Source organism: Bos mutus, chromosome 2 (genome assembly GCF_027580195.1).
Source record: "Bos mutus isolate GX-2022 chromosome 2, NWIPB_WYAK_1.1, whole genome shotgun sequence".
Classification (NCBI taxonomy): Eukaryota; Metazoa; Chordata; class Mammalia; order Artiodactyla; family Bovidae; genus Bos; species Bos mutus.
In genome coordinates, this window is record NC_091618.1 from 82,952,820 (window position 1) to 82,970,340 (window position 17,521).

Sequence of the window (17,521 nt, forward strand, 5' to 3'; positions counted from 1 at the left end):
TACATTACCGTGGTTGCATTACCTCTGACTCAAGACAAGCAACCTAAGAAGGGCAATAAGGTGAAATGGAAACGAAACCTGGCTAAAAAAGAAGAGAACCAGCTCCATTTTGGGCTGTACTAGTCATGTCGCCCTGGGAAAATCACCCCACCTTACCGGAACCCAGTTTCCTCACTACAAAATGAGGGGCATTGACAAGATGATTTTTAAAAATTCCTTCTCACTCTAAGATTTCTCTGATTTTGTTATTTAATTTGTCCTATTTGAAAGAAAACAATTCTCCATTGTTCTTTTCTGGCTATGTTCTCTGTTGGGGAAAAATAATAATACAATAGGATCATGTGTGTTTCATAAAAACTGTTACCTCAGAAGGCTTTATGGAGTTAGAAAATGTCACTATAAAGTTAAATAAATGGTAGCCAAGGGAGAAATCAGCAGGGAAGACAGGGAGAGGCTAGAGATTTTAAATGAAATTTCAAGTGAGACATGAGATTTGAAGAGACAGCTGGAGCAAAGATGGGCCTGTGACAGGAATGAGGAAAATGTGAGGTCAAAGGACTGATGGGAGGAAAAATAAAGGTAAGAGAGACAAAAATTGAGGAACTTTTAAAAAGTTTTGGACTTTGAACAATACAATGTAATGGAGTGTTTTAATTTAAAGAAAAGGGAAACAACTGTAGATCTGACAGAGTTGGGGCAACAGTTCCCTGAGGACGTGTGGGGGTGAACTATGATGGTGACATGAGTGGTGTGTGAAAACTCCACACTTTCACACAACCGTGAGCCCTTCAGGCACATCCAAGAATAAATAAATATATCCATAGGTGGAATTAAGGCTTCTGGCTATGATGACATGGATTTTTACATCCTTGTTGCTCTTTCTTGGATCATATCTAAGCGAAACCCATAAACTCCTAGTATGCTGACCAGAAAAGTTCACATTTTCCCCCCAAAAGGCTAATCAAAGTCTTCAAACTTACTTTGTTTAGAAGGCAGTTGGTTGATTTAGGTTCTTTCCTAGTTGCTTTTTTTTTTAATCAGTTGTCATCTACCTGCTTTGGTCTATTGTTTTGTTTTTAAGAAAAAAAAAATTACGAGAGAAGCTGGTGTAGTGACTTAAAGTCACTCTTTCATCTTCCTTTTGAATTTGAAATGATACGCAGATACCCTGGGGTAAGGTGGGAAATCCTATTCCACACAGGATAGAGTCATAAACTCTTACGGAATGCCACTGTCACGGGCGAATTCAGATATTATTTCAATAAACTCCTTTGAGCAACATAATCTATGAGTTTATTAAAAGACCCTCAGGTTTATCTTGTGGACTATAAATAATCTATATGCTCTTTCAAACAAAAAATTCAAATGGCAGAACAAAGGCATTAAGCTTTCCCCTCAAGTTACATTAGGAGTGGATCTGTTTGCTGCCAACGCAGCCTCCTGATATGTTACAGGGGCTGGAACAGTTCCTAATGTAGCTCGATGAGAACAACAACTGCATCTGGATTTCCCACAGCCTCAGAATAAGTGGTGGGTGAACCAGGGTTCAGAAGCATACAAATAGGCTGAGGCTATTTCTTTCCACCTTGTCAAAGGGAACCAGTGAATTTCACTGGCTTTGTGTCCCTCCGCAGAATTCTTCCTTACCCTCTCCAATTCCCCTTGCTACTCGACATCTTGGGGTTTCTTCCATCGAGACTATGGCTCCACCTCCCCCTGTACCCTCTCTTTTGCTGCCTCCTTCCTGCTCTCATTCCTTGTGTCTTCCCTCTGTTTCGTCACTCACACAGACCTTTAAATTCTAGCAAATGGAACAATGACAAATAGAACCTGTTCATCTCCTTTTCCACTAAAATGAAATATTTTTAAATCCTCTTGGGGCCTATTTTATGTATTTCAACCGTACATAACTTGGTTCCCCAAACTCTGAGCTCTCATGCCAAAGCTAGTCCAGATTCAGAGAGGATGCTACCTTGAAAATGTTCTCTGAATGGGATCAGTTTTTTGAAAACAGAAATCTGACATCTTTGTCTTTGCAATTCACACTTAGCTTAGACCATGTATTACCTTAACACAGAGGCAGATGAATGAATAAACTGAGTGGGTGTTGGGTATAATTTGAGTGTAAGAAAAGAATTTAAAACATTAATTTGGAGTATCAGAATATAAAACAATTAAGAAAAACTAAAAAATGCATCCAAAAAGTAAATCATAAACAATGAAGACAATACATGTATCTATAAGGCAAGAAGTTTTTGAGGGAGAAGGGTAACATATGACAATTGAGTCAAATCAACTCTATTCAAAGAAGAGGATGATATAGCAGAGAAGGTAAGGGTCAAAGCAGATATCCAGACATTAAATTAAAGGGCATGGAGAATTCAAGCAGAGGGGTATTATAAATATTGACTTTGAAAATAATCTAATTGCAAAACAAAAGAAAGATTTACATCTACTTTTCCCCAAAGTAGTTTGTTTCCCAAAGTAGTTTTCTAATTAGGACCCCATGCAGTTAGTGCTAATACACTTTAATTCATTATTAGTCAATGGGCCTAGTTTTAAAATAACTCTTTCCAAAACACTGCAAATCAACTATGCTTCAATAAAAAGAACTTATTCTCAAAAAGTAAAATAAAATAACTTCCCAATAGCATTAGAATAGAATTCTTGGGACAGAATAAAATATTCTAAAGACAAAAGCTAACAAAGTCTTTATATTTGGCAAAACTAATACAATTATGTAAAGTTTAAAAATAAAATTAAAAAAAAAATCAAAGAATTAAATGTTGATGAATAAAAATTCACCAAAATTGATAGATATCTATATTGACATGTATTAGGCTCCATTGTCTTCTAGCTTTAGGTACTTTGCTATTATTACTTATCCCAAATACATTTATAGAAGCTCTTGTTCCCATTGTCAACCTAGTATTTTCCCACATTATTTGATTTAATTAATACAATGCTCTGTTGTTGTTGTTTAGTTGCTAAGTCGTATCTGATTCTTTGTGACCCCATGAACTGTAGCCTGCCATGGGATTTCCCTGGCAAGAATACTGGAGTGGGCTGACATTTCCTTCTCCAGGATATCTTCACAACACAGGCACTGAACCCATGTCTCGTGCATTGCAGGCTGATTCTTTACCATCTAAGCCACCAGAGAAGCCTCCACAATGCTCTATCTTGCATCAACATTTCTTAGAAACCTATCAACAGATCAATACTTGTTGGAGAAAATCTAATATCAATATATTTTTAAGGTATTATTTAATTACCAGAACAATTTTTAGATGAGATTGATCTAGACCCACCAAATGATGAAAAAAGGAGCCACTTCAAAATAATCCTTAAAAAAGTGCTTGCATAGTCTCAAAATATTACCTATTACAAGTAGGTAATATTATTTGTATTACATATTAATCAAAATATTACCTATTACCTAGGGAAAAAATAGTTTACAATGGAGAAAATCTTCCAACAAACCCCCATTGCAGGACATTCTACAAAATACCTGCCCAACACTCCTTAAAAGTGTCAAAATCATCAAAAACAAGGAAAAGTCTAAGAAACTGTAAGAGCCAAGTGAAGCCTCAGGAAATATGACAACTAAATATACTGTGCTATCCTGGATGGGTTCCAGAGAAACAGGACATTAGGAAAAACAACAGAGGAAATATGAATAAACTACAATATGGTCTTTACTTAACAATAACATATATATTGTTTCATTCATTAAAACAAATATGCCATATTACTCCAAAAGGTTAATAAGAGGGGAAACTGTATCTGACATATATGGGAACTTTCTGTGTTATCTTTGTGGTTTTTATATAAATCTTAAACTATCCTTTAAAAAAATTTACTCTAAAAGTTTAATGTAAATGAAATTTTTTAAATAATCAATTTTTATAGAAATGTTTTTTAAAACTCATAACAAACTGCTTTCTTTTTTCATTTATTTTTATTTGGAGGGAAATTTCTTTACAACGTTGCACTGGTTTCTGCCATATATCAACATGAATCAGGCACATAGGTATATGTGTGTCCCCTCCCTCTTGAACCTCCTTCCCACATCCTACCCCATCCTACCCCTTAGGTTATCACAGAACACCATAACTGAGCTCCCTGCATCATACAGTAAATTTCCATTGACTATCTAATTTTACATATGGTAATGTATATGCTTTCTTAAACAGCAATTGCAAACATAATTGGATCTTTTCTTTAAAACTGGAGTACCTTATGGACATGAGTTTGTATCCTTTGTGGTAAGACAATTACTATTTCTTCCTCTCCGACAGTCTGAAACCAGTGTGCATTGCTACTGCATGTGCCTACTTTAGCAAAGTCTCCCTGTTAATATAGATTCAGAATGGCGCCTGGAACTTAGAAAGTTTACAGTAACATTAATATTGCATGAAGATAACTGTCACTCACTTACTGTAACCAGATCATAAGCTTTGGATTGTTCCTAGTGATAATGATGAATGAGTTGTAACCCATTCATATTTGTTCACCTGGTTGCTATTGTGACTAACCAAATATGGACATTAGTAAGTGGCCCATCAAGATTCCTTGCAAATAGAAGAGTGACATGAAATGATCCAGGAGGGAATTTCACCTCTGTTTTAGGTCCCATTGGCTCCATCAAACAAGCATGGGGCTCATACGTATCCCTCCCCCACACCACCACATACACACACCTTCTTCTCTCTCTCTAAACTCTGACCTCCCCCCATCTCCCAGTTCAAAAATAGACCAAGGATACCACAGAAAACAGACTTCAGTATGCAAAGCACCCAAGTGAACTGTCATGTTCTTTAGGAAGGTGGCTTTCTAAAGCATCTTTCTAGCTTTCAAATGCTTCATGACCAGAAACCCTTGAGTAGACAGCATGGAGGAAACCATGGGAGACTTGTTCCGGTCACTTTCAGGCAACGCTGTATTGGAAACTTCCTTACCAGGCACTTGCAGCAACCGCTGCCTGGCTCCACTCCTGCCAATCAAAAATGAGGCAGGCATCCCCTTTTGGCAAGTGGCCAGAGGAGGGTGCTCTGCTGTTAGGCGAAGATCCTCCAGGAAGAGAGGGGAACCAGCAAACAGGGATCTTCCATCTCCCTTCAAACCTGCAAGTGGAGCCCTTGTGGTGTTTCTCCTTTTTGTCTCATCCTGTCACTCTCTAGTCTTTGAACAATAGAGGCAGCAATGGTCTTGTCTAAATGATTTCACAGGCTATTATTCAGACACTCAACTTTTAACATTTCAATTTTGTCATTCTGTTTCCACACAAAAGGTGCACTTCTACAGTATAATGTTCTCAGAATTATGTCAATGAGCAGTAATGGCTTTTAACATTAAGTTGATCATTAACAACTACATTATCTGAGGCATAATCAGTGCTTCATCCTTTTGTGTGATTATGACACTACAGAATCTGAAACTAATAGGAGAATGCACTCATAACAACATATAAAAATATTTATACAGTAATAAAAGGTTAGTGAAAAGCAAACGGTCTGAAACAGTATAATGAATAAAAAATACCAACATATTTTATTTACAAAGGTGAGTTTCTAAAGGAGAAAAATAAAGTAAGCAGTATCACAACAGTAGCAGTTCTTTGTTCATAAAGGTTTTTAATACTGCGTTTAAACATTCTGTGTAGGGGTCATTTCAAAGGAGCTTTACAAGGGGGGCATAATCCAGAAAGTCTGTATTTTTTAAACAGTTGAATAAGACGAAAAGAAGATTCTATGTTTTAAGAATTACTTTCCTAAATTTTCAAGCTATTTGTGCTTTCACAATTTTTTAAGCTATTTGGCAAAGAAGGTTGAACTGATGATACTGAGTATTTTTTTTTAAACTTATTTTACTCTTCCTTCTCCCATCTCTTGCATGAGAAATCACTCAGGGAAGAATTGTGTGTATTTGCCTACATTTCAATGTTTGCAGCCATACAGCATTCAAGACAAAGGAGAATAATTACAGTAGCAACACCAAGTTCTGAAGTCTGGAGAGAAGCCCAAGTCTAAATGGACCATGTTTTACATATGATTTTGGATTTTGATTAGAACCTGTTAATTGTAATAGATTCATCATCAAAGAATCAAGCCAATGTCCATGTAATCATGAAAAGTAACATGCTATTCTTAACACTTGATGAAGAAGTCACATTTCCAGAAATCTATCCTTTAGGAAATTCCTGAATCCAGAAATAACTTAGCACATAAAGAAGTTTATCACAATGTTATTTATAACAATGAATATCAAACCAACCTGACTATCCAAAAAGAGGGATGTTTAAGAAACCAATGACTGTATTTTCATTTGGACACATGATGACAGATGGCTTAGCCATTTCTTGTGATGATTACCAAAAAGTTAATAAATAAAATACTTATCAGTTCAGTTCAGTCGCTCAGTTGTGTCCGACTCTTCGCGACCCCATGAATCACAGCATGCCAGTCCTCCTTGTCCATCACCAACTCCCGGAGTTCACTCAGATTCATGTCCATCGAGTCAGTGATGCCACCCAGCCATCTCATCCTCTGTCGTCCCCTTCTCCTCCTGCCCCCAGTCCCTCCCAGCATCAGAGTCTTTTCCAATGAGTTAACTCTTTGCATGAGGTGGCCAAAGTGCTGGAGTTTCAGCTTCAGCATCATTCCTTCCAAAGAAATCCCAGGGCTGATCCCCTTCAGAATGGACTGGTTGGATCTCCTCGCAGTCCAAGGGACTCTCAAGAGTCTTCTCCAACACCACAGTTCAAAAGCATCAATTCTTCGGGGCTCAGCCTTCTTCATAGTCCAACTCTCACATCCATACGTGACCACAGGAAAAACCATAGCCTTGACTAGATGAACCTTTGTTGACAAAGTAATGTCTCTGCTTTTGAATATGCTATCTAGGTTGGTCATAACTTTCCTTCCAAGGAGTAAGCGTCTTTTAATTTCATGGCTGCAGTCACCATCTGCAGTGATTTTGGAGCCCACAAAAATAAAGTCTGACACTGTTTCCACTGTTTCCCCATCTATTTCCCATGAAGTGATGGGACCGGATGCCATGATCTTCGTTTTCTGAATGTTGAGCTTTAAGCCAACTTTTTCACTCTCCACTTTCACTTTCATCAAGAGGCTTTTGAGTTCCTCTTCACTTTCTGCCATAAGGGTGGTGTCATCTGCATATCTGAGGTGATTGATATTTCTCCTGGCAATCTTGATTCCAGCTTGTGTTTCTTCCAGTCCAGCATTTCTTATGATGTGCTCTGCATATAAGTTAAATAAGCAGGGTGATAATATACAGCCTTGACGTATTCCTTTTCCTATTTGGAACCAGTCTGTTGTTCCATGTCCAGTTCTAACTGTTGCTTCCTGACCTGCATAGACGTTTCTCAAGAGGCAGGTCAGGTGGTCTGGTATTCCCATCTCTTGAAGAATTTTCCACAGTTTATTGTGATCCACACAGTCAAAGGCTTTGGCATAGTCAATAAAGCAGAAATTGATGTTTTTCTGGAACTCTCTTGCCTTTTCCATGATCCAGCGGATGTTGGCAATTTGATCTTTGGTAAATCTGCCTTTTCTAAAACCAGCTTGAACAGCAGGAAGTTCACGGTTCACATATTGCTGAAGCCTGGCTTGGAGAATTTTGAGCACTACTTTACTAGCGGGTGAGATGAGTGCAATTGTGCGGTAGTTTGAGCATTCTTTGGCATTGCCTTTCTTTGGGATTGGAATGAAAACTGACTTTTTCCAGTCCTGTGGCCACTGCTGAGTTTTCCAAATTTGCTGGCATATTGAGTGCAGCACTTTGACAGCATCATCTTTCAGGATTTGAAATAGCTCAACTGGAATTCCATCACCTCCACTAGCTTTGTTTGTAGTGATGCTTTCTAAGGCCCACTTGACTTCATATTCCAGGATGTCTGGCTCTAGGTCAGTGATCACACTATCGTGATTATCTGGGTCATGAAGATCTTTTTTGTACAGTTCTTCTGTGTATTTTTGCCACCTCTTCTTAATGTCTTCTGCTTCTGTTAGGTCCATACCATTTCTCTCCTTTATCGAGACCATCTTTGCATGAAATGTCCCCTTGGTATCTCTAATTTTCTTGAAGAGATCTCTAGTCTTTCCCATTCTGTTGTTTTCCTCTATTTCTTTGCATTGATCACCTAGGAAGGCTTTCTTATCTCTTCTTGCTATTCTTTGGAACTCTGCATTCAGATGCTTATATCTTTCCTTTTCTCCTTTGCTTTTTGCTTCTCTTCTTTTCACAGCTATTTGTAAGACCTCCCCAGACAGCCATTTTGCTTTTTTGCATTTCTTTTCCATGGGGATGGTCTTAATTTAATTAAAAAGAAAAATACACAATTGCACTGTGTGTATGTATTGAAAGCACTATGCACAGAAAAAAAGGTGGAGATGAGCTGGGAGAAGAAAATATACCAAGTAAATAGTGTAGTTTTCTTGGCAGTGGTTTCTTTCCTCCTCCTCCCCCTCCCCACTTCTTTCTTCTCTGTAGTTTTCTGTATTTTCACATTTTCTTCAAATAGAATACATTATTTTTCCCATTTAAAACAGGATGCATATTTAACTCTGTTGTTTCCTTGTCCTTATTGGAAGATATTGAACAAGAACAATGTGTGACAGCCATGATTTTCATTCTTCCAACACTGAAAGATAGTCCTTAGACTTGAAAGTACAGAAATTTCGTGTGGAATACAATGTGTCATTTTTGTGGCTTCCTCCTGCCCCCAAGTCTTCCTTTCTCTGACTGACTTCATCCACAATGATAAACCACTATCCTTTCCATGTGGACTTCCCTGTGTCCAGAGAGCTTTGCTTCAGCTCATTTCAGTTCACACTTTGCTTTTCAGAGCTTGTCTGCAACATTAATGTAAGAGGTTCACTTAGAGAATGGAAGCAACATATTTTAAGGGGGTGTGGAAGGCTTTTGTCGCTTCATCATGGGAACCACGGAAACATTGTAAGAGAATGTATGTACCTGATGTGGGGAGGGAATTTGACATGACAATTTGAGGTGCCAGAAGGCATATGGGGAAGAAGGGATTGTCAACACACTCACTGCTATAATCAAAGAACCCTACTTGCTGGCCTTTGGATGAATCTTATTCTGTCTGTCCACCTTTCCAAACACCTCATGTATTATTTCTCCTCCTAGAATGCTCTCTCTTATCCTATCTATTCTTACTCAAGTCCTGCCTCTATCTTTCTTTCAAACTTAGCCCCTTTAAAAATAACACATATGAGCTTTATATATAAAGATATCTATCTCTTACTTATAATACTGTGCTTGATCACAAATCACTCTTCTAAAATGTTCCAACTAAACCCCACTGTGTGTGTTGGTCGCTCAGTTGTGTCCGCCTCTTTGTGACCCCGTGGGCTGTAGCGCACCAGGCTTCTCTGTCCGTGGAATTCTCCGGGCAAGCATACTGGAGCGGGTTGCCATTTTCTTTTCCCCAAAACCACTTCAACTTTGTAATTTTTCTTACTTTTTTCCATTTCACAATAATATTTTGAAAAAATACTGATGTATAGAAACATTACACAAAAATTATATTAATAAAATATGGTGCAGGTTCATTCTCTTGGATGTCTTCTCCAAAATTTCAAAGATATAGGAAAATGTTGGGAACAAAGGCATAATGATTTTAGTTATGATTACTTCTGAAATTATAAGAGTTTGTTTTATGGATGCCTATTTAACTCTGCTTCTCTTTTCTGATTTTCAATCAGTATTTCCTTAAAATACTTAGAAAAAACGCTTAGGTTTATCTTTGATATGTAGAAAGAATAAATAAACTGAGCAGATACAAGACCAAATCAACCCAGAATCCATGGGTAGCCAGCCTAGCAGAATATAAGTCACTGAGCAGCAACCAGCAGTTTCTTTGAAGAGCAAATCAGTTTTTCTGCAGATCAGTTTAATTACTTTCAATGTTAGAAGGAAAGGACATGTGCACGAACAGGAAGTCTTTGATATAACCTTTATAGTCTTCAAGAAGATTTTAATTTCTGACTTTTACTGTACTAGTCAGGGTTGCCAACAATCCTGTCATGCTAACCAAAAGGTGTTCATCTGCATTCTCCTTAGCAGTTTTTTCGTGTGTGAAGACCATGCTTCTTCTGCCCTTGGAATCCCACTTCCACTGTATTATGCTTCCTGTCACTCAGTACGTGAGTCCTACCTCCATTCCAAGCAGCTATGACACGGGAAGGCTCTTCAATAACTATAATATCAAGTCCTTCTTTCTTTTACCTTTTTTTAAAAAAGATTTTTGATGTAAATGAGGACCATTTTTAAAGTTTTATTGCATCTGTTACAATATTGCCTCTGTTCCATATTTTGGTCTTTTTGCCAGGAGACATTGAGAACTTAGCTCTCCAACCAAGATCAAACCTGCACCCTCTGCATTGGAAGGTGAAGTTTAACCACTGGATCACCAGGGAAGTCCCCCTTCTTTATTTTACAATGATGTTGTCTGAGGCATGTGCGCTCAGTTGCTTCAGTCGTGTCCAGCACTTTGAGACCCTATCGACTGTAGCCTTCCAGGTTCCTCTGTCCATGGGATTCTCCAGGCAAGTATACTGGAATGGGTTTCCATGCCCTCCTCCAGGGGATCAGGGATCCCCGACCCAGGGATTAAACCTGCATCTCTTGTGTCTCCTGCATTGCAGGCAGGTTCTTTACCCACTGAGCCACCTGGGAAGCCCCTTTTATGATGATACTGAACTGTAAGTTCAGTACTATAATCCATGAGATTCACTAGTGAAACAAACATAAACAGAGCCCTCAGGTTATCTCTGCAAGTAGCTTCTGTCCTGTTTATCTACCATTGCATAACATATTACCCCCAAATTTAGCAGCTTCAAACAATAATCGATATTTATTATATTACAAAGTTCTTGAGGGTCAAAATTTAGGAGCGGCTTACATGAATGATTCAAGCTTAAGATCTCTCATGTTTCAGTCTAAATAATGACTTGGTTTGCAATTATCTGAAGCTTTGACTTGAGCTGGATGATCTACTTCCAAGGTGGCTCACTACATAGCTGGCAAGTTGGTTCTGGCTGTTAATAAGGGGCTTCAGTTCCTTTCCATGTGGGCTTCACCAGAAGGCTGTTCAACATGGGGGCTAGCTTTTCCCAAAGAACTGGTCTAAGCCGCAGTCACTTATATGACCCAGCCTGGGAAATCACAGACCATCATTTCCACAGTATCATATTGATTACACAAGATCAGCCCTATCCAATGTGAAGGGCATAATAACAAAAAGCAAAGATTACTGGGAGTCAACTTGGTCATCCTGTTATTGCTCAAGACACCTTCCATCGAGATATGGAATTGTTCTTTGATCATTTTGTATCTAAAGTGGCCTGTGACTGTTTTGAACAACTGAATACAATGGAAGTGATGCTATGTATATGCGCGTGTGCTCAGTCATGCCTGACTCTTTGTGATCCCAGAGACAATAGCCCACCAGACTCCTGTGTCCATGGAATTGTCCAGGCAAGAATACTGGTGTGGGTTGCCATTTCTTCCTCTAGACGATCTTCCCGACCCAAGGATTGTACCCGTGTCTCCTGAGTCTCCTGCGTCTCCTGCACTGGCAGGTGGATTCTTTTCCACTGGGCCACCTGGGAAGCCCAAGTGATGCTAAGCCAGTTCCAAATTAAGAGTCTTTTAAGGACATTGGAAGTTTTTCTTTTTCTTGCCGTTTGGAGCCCTGAGCCATTCTCTAAGAAGTTCAGACTATAGCTTCACTGGTGGCTCAGCGGTAAAGATCCCTTACCTGAGTTCAATCCCTGATCCAGGAAGATCCCATATGCCAAGAGAAGCGACTCAGCCCAGTACACAACAACTGCTGAGCCTGTGCCCTAGAGCGCGGGGAGCTGTAGCTACTGAACGCACACGCTGCTGCTACTGAAACCCGTGGCCCCAGGGCCTGTGCTCTGCAACAAGAGAAACCCACACACTGCAACCGGAGACTAGCCCCTCCTCACCACAACTAGAGAAAAGCCTGAGCAGCAACAGAGGCCCAGCACAGCCCAAAATGAAATAAGTAGATAAAATTAAAAAAAAAAAAAGAATTTTAGGCTGCCCTGCTGAAAAAAAATAGCTACATCCTGGTATGTTAAGGTATTGGACATGTGTGCAAAGAAGGCCATCTTGGTTAATTATTCAGATGACTCCAGAACCTATTACTGAAGGACTGCAACTTTATAAGAAATTTCAAGTTAATATCACTAGCTGAGTCTGCCAATTCATAGAACTATGAGACTATGAAATGATTTGCTATCCAATGACAGAAAATCAGGACAAAAGTTATGCAACTTTCTATTATTCATTCTTGGTACTTTATGTATACCTTTGGATTACAACAAAAGTTCCATGATGGCAGGGAACGGTACCTGGATTACTATGATGGCATCTTAACTGGTTTTTCACAATATTCTTGCCTCCAACCAACTATTCTCCAAATAGTAGTCAAAGTGACTATTAACATAACTCATATCAAAGTCTTTCCCCATCCTCAGATGATTCTATGCTTCAATTTTGTATATGACTGCAGTCTATATACCAATACAACTCTTTCATAACATGTATAGCACTGTATTTTTAATCATAATTTGCATAATCATTTTTTTACTGTTGTTCTCCCTAACTAGATATTAATCTCTAATAGGCAAGGTGCCTTATCCATTGGTCTAACCTCTGTGTCAAGCACAATGCTTAGTACATAGTGGCCATTCAATAAATATTTGTTAAATGAATAACTTTTTAAAAATGGCTTTTACAGTTCACTTGATTTTGTATTTAGCAACTAACTCCCTAAGTTGCCTTTGGGAGTAACTAACTTGCCTCTTTGGGCTATTTCCAGTTGCAATAAATATATAAAACCAATTAATGTTTCAGCTAATTTTTCACAGGCTTCCAGACATAGGTCAAGAAAAGAGTTACATGAAATGTGACATATGTTCCAGTCTTAAACTAAGGATTCTGTTAAGATAAGCAGAGTTGTGGCCACTCTTTATTGAGAATAGCTATTCAGATTGTATCTAATTCATCAAAGCAAAATAAATGATAATCCTCCCACTTCCTTTTGCCAGTTCTCATTTTTATTTTCTACAGAATTTTTTTAATGATTTCCTACATTTTCTATTGCATATTTATATGTATTAACTTATTTAGACTAAGAATAAAAGATTCTCCAACTCCTTCCTTTGGCGACCTTGGAAAGCATAAAGCCTTGGTTAATATAATCAGACCAATCCTAGAAAATTAAAATCACCACCCAAAATGCTTCTGCATTAATAAAAAATGGAGCCAGACAGACTGTTAGGTAAAGCATATGTTAACAAAGCACAGAAGTGGTTAAACACAAGGACATTTCCCTATATAGGAGACCAAAGGCCCAAATATTCAATAACAAAAATTTTAGCCATATGTGCACTTATGTAGAACAGATTATTAACTGTTATCCTCTGTAAATATAAGAAATGAATTACAATAAATCTGAATAATTTTAAATTATTTTCTTTCTGAAATCACAGCCATTAAGCAGTGGTAATCATTCAGTGGAAATATTCATCAAGATACATGTATGACAGAAATACCAAGTTCATTTTGGGATGTCAAATGGAGGCAGATTCTACAAATGCTTATATTCAAAAACATTTTCAGAGTAATTACGCATTTTTGGACAACGTTTTCAGCATCCTTTTTCTTTTTTTCTTACATATGTTTCTAAATCTGTGTTTGGAATCCAAATTTTAAATTTAATTACAAGCAGAAGAATATGCTTACTTAACATCCAATTTAATCCTAAATTACCCTGAAATTCATAGAGGCTCATGGGAGTTTAGGGTTGGAAGTTTCCTAAAGTTTATCTAATCCAGTGGTTTTCAAAGATTAATACGCTCTAGAATCATGTAGTTGTTCTTTGGGTTACCCTGGTGGCTCAAACTGTAAAGGATCTGCCTGCAATGCGGGAGAACTGGGTTCAATCCCTAGGTCAGGAAGATCCCTTACAGAAGGGAGTGGCTACCCCTCCAGTATTCTTGCCTGAAGAACCCCATGGACAGAGGAGTCTGGCAGGCTACAGTCCATGGGGTCACAAAGAATTGGCATGACTGAGCAACTAACACATTTGGAATCACCTAGAAGACTTATTAAAATACAGATTGCTGGGTTTCACCCTCTAAGTTTTTGAATCCATGGGTTTTGGGGGTGGGGGAGGCACTGAGAATTTGCTTCTATAGCTAGTTCCCAGATCATGTTAATGTTAGTGGTCCAGAGGCCTCCCTTGGAGGATCACTCATCTAATGAACTGCTTAAATTTTACAGATAAAGAAAGTCCCAGAAAACTTGAAAAATTAATCCAATGATTCTGCCATAGTCAGTGACAAATGGCAGCGAGATTAGAAGACAGTTTTCCTATTTCCAAGTAGAATGCTCCTCTGATACTACTTTCTTATTCTGAAGTATATTCAGTACCATATGAGGCATTGATTAATAAGCTACAGAAAAAATAAGTCACAGCTGAGGAAAAGGGAAGACAACATAAACATGGTCTCTCCCATTCAACAAAATTAAAGACATGCAGGACCACACCAAAAATCGAATGATTCAGGTATTTCTTTGTGGCCACTACTCCCCTTTTGAAGTTCATTTCCCTCTAAACATCTAAGGACTTACTTTGCATTCTTACATTGCAACGTCTTTGTTGATAACTTTTCAGTAATTCCATTAAAGCAAATCACAGGGTTGTCAAATCTTCAAGGATCAGAAGATCATGAGTTGACAAGTAGCAGATGCACAGAAAGAAGTTTTAAATAACGTGCATTCATTCCCCATGTGGAGTAAAGTAGAATACCTATTACTCCATGATAGTAAAAACCAGCCGGGAAGTAACGAAGAATGGAGTTATGCCACGATATTTACCATTTCTCCCACTTTTATGCAGTGAAGAACCCAAAAATTCAGAAGAAAGAAAACCCTTAGATTTTCCAACAAGCTGTTTCTGTTTAAGGACAGAAGTTTCTGTTAAAATTTAGTATAATTGTGATGTCACTGAGCACAGTGAAAGCTGCAGGCAAACAGAACATTCTCATTGTAATACCACTACTGTAGGCATATTTGAAACACTATAGCTTCTTCAGACTATAATTACAACTGTTTGCTGCTTCTGTGGTTTCAAAGATAATAGAAGTTGTTCACAAAATTTACACAACACTGATGTGTTGCATATAAAATATAGACAGTCACGTGCAAAATATCCCATTATATATTTTCTCATAGAGAAAAACAGCTGAGAAACCTACAGACCATCAAATTATGACTCCAGTGTTTCATTACAAGCAATTAGACTCCGGAACCCAAAGGTACAACCAAAATGCTTGGTGTAATTTGGCTAATACCATTTAAGAGCTGGGCCACAGGTGTTTAAATCTGCAGAAAAGAAAAGTCCCGGTGGCTCTAGGGTCTTATTACTTTACTTTTAATTCCTTCCATCGCCTGCACATCAAAGGTGGGACCTGGGAGAAAATATATGTTAAATGAGGAGAGAGATTCAAAATTCCACTGATTCATTCCACAAGCACTGAGTGAATGACTACTCCGTGTCAGGCACAGTTCTTGCCTAAGTGAACTCAAAATCCAGCAGGAGAAGTGGCCATAAATGCATCCCTTGTCAAACATTGAACTCTGTTGTAAAGATATCAGTACAACCTGTTACTCATGTTATAGAACAGACTGGTTTTTTGTTCAGACTGGGAAATTAAGAAATAATTGCCAACAAATGACATTGATATGGGTCTAGAAGAATTAAAAAGTAGTTTCCATATGGAAAAGAAAATCATCTGATGGGAAATAAAGCCATGAAAGACAGGTTTGAGGTCATATCCCTTAGAAAATTAAGGAATTTGTACACTGTTTCCAACACAGTAGGAGACATGGGGAGTGTTTGAGAGCTCTAAGCCAAGTAGTTTCTGAGAAATTATTGGGGAGCACACCTAAAAAAAGGTAGACAAAAAAGAAAAGACAACTTTTTGTAATGCTTGGATGACCTGTTATAATAATAGACTCCCTGGAAATCAATCACAAAGAATTCAAGGAGTTAAAGAGATTTGGAACAGACTTTTGCCCTGAGGTATCTGCAGATTTCTGGTGGCCTAGAACCTGAATTTCAGTGAATCGTGAATTAGTGACAGGACACAAAACTGAGGCCAGAGCAGAAATAGATATCAACACAACAAGGTAAATGGGGAAAAAAAACAATAAAATTAACAACAACAACAATGAAAACTAAATGAAAATCAAAGATATGATATGCAGCACCAATACAACCAAAAGTTAATTCTATGATAAGACTAATAAGGTACAAATCTCTGACAAGAGTAATCAAGGGGGGTGGGCTTGAGAGGGTTTAGACCAGGGGCTGGGATCTTTGATGCGGGGGTTAGAACTGTGGATTCCCAGTCCTTAAATTATAAAAAAAAAACAAACAAACAAAAAAAAGAGTAATCAAGGGGGAAAAAAGGGACAAAGGATGCAAAATACATGAAATGAGGGATGAAAGAGGGACTTAATTAGTGATGCAGCACATCCTAAAAAGATAGTATGAGAATATTATATCAACTTTGTTATAGTAAATTTACATTGATCAGTGAAATGGGCAAATTTCTAGAAAGATTTGTAAACTTACTTGTTCATGAAGACGTAGAAAATCTGAGTCACCTTAGAACTCTCCCAAGAAACTAAAAATATTGTTTTAAAATTTCTCCCAAAGAAAAGCAGCTTGTTGAAATTGTTCTATTGATGCATTCTGCCATGCAATCGAGGAACAGATTATTCCACTATTTTAGAGAAAAGAGAAAAAAGAAATACTCATTATCATAGGTAAAAACTAGCATATCCTTTATACTGAACCATACAGAGTCAGTTTGAAACAGAAAATTATGAGTCAATCTCACATAAAAATTATTAAACTAAGTCCAGGGATATACAAAGAAGACAACACATTATTAACAGATCATGATTATTCTATAAAAGTCGAGTTGATTCAACATTAGAAAATTATGAGATTGCTTTGTTATACTAAAAGATTAGAGGAGAAATCAAGGGACATAAACCTACACATCCATGAAGCTCAACAAACTCTAAGCAGGATAAGTACAAAGAGATTCTCACCAAGCACATCATGCCAAACTTGCAAAAGACAGAAACAAAGAGCAAATCTTGAAAATAGCACATGAGAAGCAACTCATCACATACAAGGGATCCTCAAAAAGAGTATAAGCTGATTTCTTTTCATAATCACGGAGGTCAACAGGCAGTAAGATGACATATATAAGTGCTGAAAGGAGAAAATTGTCAACCAAGAATTCTGTATCTAATAAAATATCCTGCAAAAATGAAGGTGAAATTAAGATTTCCAAGTGAAAAAATCAAAGGGAGTTTATCAGCAGTAGTCCAGCCCTGTAAGAAATGTTCTGTAAGTATC